This window comes from Procambarus clarkii, chromosome 8, assembly GCF_040958095.1.
Source record: "Procambarus clarkii isolate CNS0578487 chromosome 8, FALCON_Pclarkii_2.0, whole genome shotgun sequence".
NCBI lineage: Eukaryota > Metazoa > Arthropoda > Malacostraca > Decapoda > Cambaridae > Procambarus > Procambarus clarkii.
Window position 1 is genome coordinate 41,923,310 of NC_091157.1, and position 6,000 is coordinate 41,929,309.

The window sequence follows — 6,000 nt, forward strand, 5'->3', positions numbered from 1 at the left end:
AGTTAGCCACGGTTGTTATACATTTGTTAAGTCTTACTTATTGCCGCCTTACCTTACCTTGAGGTTACCTTGAGGTGCTTCCGGGGCTTAGTGTCCCCGCGGCCCGGTCGTCGACCAGGCCTCCTGGTTGCTGGACTGATCAACCAGGCTGTTGGACACGGCTGCTCGCAGCCTGACGTATGAGTCACAGCCTGGTTGATCAGGTATCCGTTGGAGGTGCTTATCCAGTTCTCTCTTGAACACTGTGAGGGGTCGGCCAGTTATGCCCCTTATGTGTAGTGGAAGCGTGTTGAACAGTCTCGGGCCTCAGATGTTGATAGAGTTCTCTCTCAGAATACCTGTTGCACCTCTGCTTTTCAACGGGGGTATTCTGCACATCCTGCCATGTCTTCTGGTCTCATGTGATGTTATTTCTGTGTGCAGGTTTGGGACCAGCCCCTCAATTATTTTCCACGTGTAAATTATTATGTATCTCTCCCGCCTGCGCTCAAGGGAGTACAGATTTAGGCTCTTTAGTCGGTCCCAGTAATTTAGATGTTTTACTGAGTGGATTCTAGCAGTAAAGGATCTCTGCACGCTCTCCAGGTCAGCAATTTCTCCAGCTTTGAAAGGGGCTGTCATTGTGCAGCAGTACTCCACTCTAGAGAGCACAAGCGTTTTGAAAAGTATCATCATCGGTATAGCATCTCTAGTGTGAAAAGTTCTTGTTATCCAACCTGTCATTTTTCTTGCAGTTGTGACGGCTACTTTATTGTGTTCTTTAAAGGTAAGGTCTTCCGACATGAGTACACCCAGATCCTTTACATTGCCTTTTCGTTCTATGTTATGTACGTGGTTTCTGTTTTTATATTTTCAATTTTTCCGTAGCGCATGAGCTGGAACTTATCCTCGTTAAACACCATATTATTTTCTGTAGCCCATAGAAAGACCTGATCTACATCTGATTGGAGGTTTGCCGTGTCCTCTATGTTGCCAACTCTCATGAAAATCCTAGTGTCATCTGCAAAGGATGATACAGTGCTATAGGTTGTGTTCTGGTCTATGTCCGATATGAGGATGAGAAAAAGTACTGGAGCAAGCACAGTACCCTGGGGAACTGAGCTCTTCACGGTTGATGGGCTGGATTTTATTTTGTTGACTATTACACATTGGGTTCTGTTAGTTGGGAAATTGTAGATCCATCTGCCTATTTTCCCGGTAATTCCTTTTGAACGCATTTTATGTGCAATAACACCATGGTCACATTTATCAAAAGCTTTTGCGAAATCTGTGTAAATTACATCAGCGTTTTGTTTGTCTTCCATAGCATCTAATGCCATATCATAGTGGTCCAGCAACTGCGACAGGCAAGAGCGCCCTGTTCTGAAACCATGTTGTCCGGGGTTATGGAGATGCTGTGATTCCATGTATTTTGTGATCTTACTTCTTAGCACTCTCTCAAAAATTTTTATGATGTGCGATGTTAGTGCTATCGGTCTGTAATTTTTTGCCTCTGCCTTATTTCCTCCTTTATGGAGTGGTGCTATCTCTGCTGTTTTTAGTATGTCAGGGATAACGCCAGTATCTAGGCTTTGTCTCCACAGAATGTGAAGGGCCTGCGATAGTGGTTTTTTACAGTTCTTGATGAATATGGAGTTCCAAGAATCCGGGCCTGGTGCAGAGTGCATAGGCATACTGTTTATGGCTTCTTCAAAATCTAGTGGGGATAGGGCGACGTCTGATATATGATTTGATGTTGGTATCATATCCATGAAAAATTCATTTGGGTTATCAATCTTTAGTGCATTTAATGGCTCGCTGAAAACAGAGTCGTACTGCTTCCTCAGTAACTCGCTCATTTCTTTGTTGTCATCGGTGAAAGTTCCATCTCCCTTTCGCAGGGGCCCGATACTAGATGTGGTTTTTTATCTTGATTTTGCATAGGAGAAAAAATATTTCGGATTTCTCTCTATTTCACTGATGGCCTTTTGCTCTCTTTGCCTCTCCTGGGTTTTGTATGATTCTTGTAGCCTGAGTTCAATTGTTTCTATTTCTCTACCTAACCTTCTTCGCCGTTCTTGAGATAGGGTGCGACTCTCAAGTTGTTCCGCGATTCGTTTTCTTCGCCTATATAGGGAACGACGTTCCCGTTCCAATCTGCATCTCTTTCTCTTTTTTCTTAGGGGTATGCGGTTTGAACATATTTCTAGTGCTACTGAGCTTATTTTTTCCAGGCACTGGTTCAGGTTTGCATTTCCTAGCTGTTCTTCCCAGTTTATTTCTGTGAAGTCCTGGTTTATTTGCTCCCAGTTTATCCGTTTATTATTGAAGTTGAATTTGCTGAAATCTCCTCCACCGGGAATCTGGACTGGTTTTGAAGGTCCATTCCCCATGGTTGTCAGAACTTCAATTAAGTTGTGATCTGAGTAACAGGTATTTGTAATCATTATGTTCCCGATCAACTCATCATTATTAGTGAAAATAAGGTCCAGCGTGTTCTCCTTCCTAGTTGGTCCTACCATGTGCTGGTTTAAGGCAAACCTATCGAACATCCGTAGCAGGTCATTTGCATGTGCCTGTTCATTTAGGCTACTTCCTGGTATTCTTTCTGATATTACTGTACTAGCCAAGTGCTTCCATTTCAGGTGCCGTAGGTTGAAGTCCCCAAGCAGGATGATGTTCGGAGCTGGATTTGTGAGGTTTTCCAAGCAGTGCTCTATTTTCATTAGTTGGTCTTTAAACTGCTGAGGGTTTGCCTCCGGTGACTTATATACAAGGACAACAACTACATTTAGGATCTCTATTTTGACTATCAGCACTTCCACCATATCATTTGAGGTGTTTAGCAGCTCAGTACAGATGAGTGTGTCTTTGATGTAGAGGCTGACCCCACCCTGAAGCCGGTGTTTCCTATCACATCTGAAGAGATTGTACTCTGAGATCCATATTTCACCATCAAGGTAGTCCTTTGTGTGAGTTTCCGTTAGGGCTGCAAACACTGCATTTGCCTCATGAACGAGACCATCTATAAAGTGAACTTTGTTGGATTTGCGTGTTTTTATACCCTGGATGTTGGCAAATATAAATGATGTTATCGTGTTAGTGGAAGTGCTGGAAGCCTTACTTGGTGTTAATATGTGAGGCTCTGGTAAGGAGGCCACTGTGTTTGCGTCCTCTCTAGCATTTGACCGAGTTTGGCCTTATTTACATGTTCTGCCGAAATTATTTATTTATTTATTTATTTATTTATTTATTTATTTATATACAAGAAGGTACATTGAGTTTGTGAGAATACATAGCAAAGTATTTACAATCTTGTAAAGCCACTAGTACGCACAGCGTTTCGGGCAGGTCATTAATATATAAATAATAAATAAATAAATAAATGTTTAGTCAGGTAATGTACATACATACAAGAGATTTTTACAAAAATTGATACGTTTATAGATAGAGCTAGTACATACACTGCCTAAAGCCACTATTACGCAAAGCGTTTCGGGCAGGAAAAACATTAAAGACTAAAACTTAATACTAATTGAGTTTAAAGTATAAAATGTGTTGAGAACAAATAAAAATAAGAAAGGGGGGAACATGGCTGAAAAAGCAGCACAAATATAATTAGGTCGACAAATAGCGGTGTTTAAAAAAAACAGACATGGGTTGACAATACAGGGGTAAGGTAGGTTACAGGGAATTTATTAGGTAGGGCTTCGTTTTTATCTTAAATTGGTTGAGAGAGGTACAGTCTTTAACATGATTGGAAAGGTCATTCCACATTCTGGGTCCCTTGATTTGTAGACCATTTCTAGTTTGATTAAGTCGTACTCTTGGAATATCAAAACTGTATTTGTTTCTGGTGTGGTGCTCATGGGTTCTGTTACAACCTTCAATGAAACTTTTGAGGTCAGGATTGGCATTACAGTTCAGCGTTTTATATATGTATAATACACATGAGAGAATGTGCAGTGACTTAATATCTAACATATTCAGAGATTTGAGTAGGGGTACCGAGTGATGTCTGGGGCCAGAGTTGGATATTGTCCTAATAGCAGCTTTGTGTTGAGTAATTAGAGGACGTAAATAATTTTGGGTAGTAGAACCCCAAGCACAAATACCATAGTTGAGATATGGTAGATGAGGGAGTAATAGCGAGTCACCAGGGCAGTTCGGGGTATATAATATCTGATCTTAGAAAGAATGCCAACAGTTTTTGAAACTTTTTTTTATATATTTAGAATGTGTCCCTGGAAATTCAGCTTGTGGTCAATGAGAACGCCAAGGAACTTGCCATCTGTTTTGTTACAAATTTGGGTATTGTTTATTCTGAGATTTATTTGATTAGAGGATTTATTGCCAAACAGAATATAGAAAGTTTTGTCAATGTTAAGGGTAAGTTTGTTGGCAGTTAGCCAAAGATGGACTTTATTTAGCTCAGTATTTACTGAGCAAGGGGGTCAGGACTGGAGTAAATGAAGGTTGTGTCGTCAGCAAATAGAATTGGTTTGAGGTGTTGGGAGGCATTTGGAAGGTCATTAATGTAGATGAGAAAGAGGAGAGGGCCAAGTATGCTGCCCTGAGGAACACCGATGTTGATGTGTAGGGTGGGAGAAATTGAATTATTCACAGAAACATACTGGAGCCTGTCAGTAAGGTAAGAATTGAGGTATTGTAGGGAGTGTCCTTCACTCCATAATGATGTAATTTAAGAAGAAGGTTTTGGTGGTTGACAGTGTCAAAAGCCTTACGCAGGTCCACAAATAACCCAACAGGAAACTCATTTTTATCAAGAGCTGCATGAATCAAGTTAATCATACTAATAAGTGCATCATTAGTGTTTTTTTTGGGTCTGAAGCCATATTGACAAGAGCAAAGTATATTGTGTTGGGCTAGATAAGAGTAAAGCTGCTTGTAGATTAGTTTTTCAAATATTTTTGACAAGTTATTTTATTTATTTATTTATTTATTTATGCATATACAAGAATGTACATAAGGAATGTGAGGATACAAATATGGTAATTACAGTCTTGTAAAGCCACTAGCACGCGCAGCGTTTCGGGCAGGTCCTTAATCTAAGAAAATTTTAAGGAGGTAAATACTTGCAAAATTATAGACAAAAAATGATAACAGATTACATGAAATGAAAAAAAAGATGAGAGAAAATTGTAGGTACAGTATATTAGAGCACATAGGTAGCTAAGATTGATTGCAATGACAGCTTGAATGGTAGTTGACAAAAAAATTGGTAGGCATAATACAGCAGAAACAATATAAGATTGGTTGCAATGACAGCTTGAATGGTAGTTGACAAAAATTGGTAGTCACAATACAGCATATGGCTAGCACATAAAAGAAGACAGCAATGAACACAATGATAAGGTTGTTTGAAATTACATAAAAATTAGGAGATTGGGTAACACTAGGTACAGAGCAAATTTAAAGCTCAGTGTAGGAAACTAAGAAGATGAAGTTAGGTACTTTTTGGTTTTGCTTTTAAATAAGGCAAAAGTTTTACAGTTTTTCAATTCACTAGGGAGTGAGTTCCATAAACTAGGTCCCTTAATTTGCATAGAGTGTTTACACAGATTAAGTTTGACCCTGGGGATATCAAAGAGATATTTATTTCTGGTGTGGTGATAATGGGTCCTATTACATCTGTCCAGGGAGAGTTTCAGAGCATGGTTTGCATTTAAGAACAGGGTTTTGTAAATGTAGTTGACACAAGAGAATGTGTGGAGGGAGTTAATATTTAGCAAGTTTAGGGATTTAAACAAGGGAGCTGAGTGTTGTCTGAAAGCTGAGTTAGTTATCATTCTGATAGCAGATTTTTGCTGTGTGATGATGGGCTTGAGTTAGGCAGGATTGATATAGGTCTGTTGTTGTTAACATCTGTGAGATCACCACATTTGTGGACTGGGGTTACTCTCGCTTTTTTTTAGAATATCTGGAAAGGTTTGGAGTTCAAGTGACTTGATGAAGAGCAATGCAATAGCAGGGGCTAAAGATCTGGAGGCTTTTTTGTAA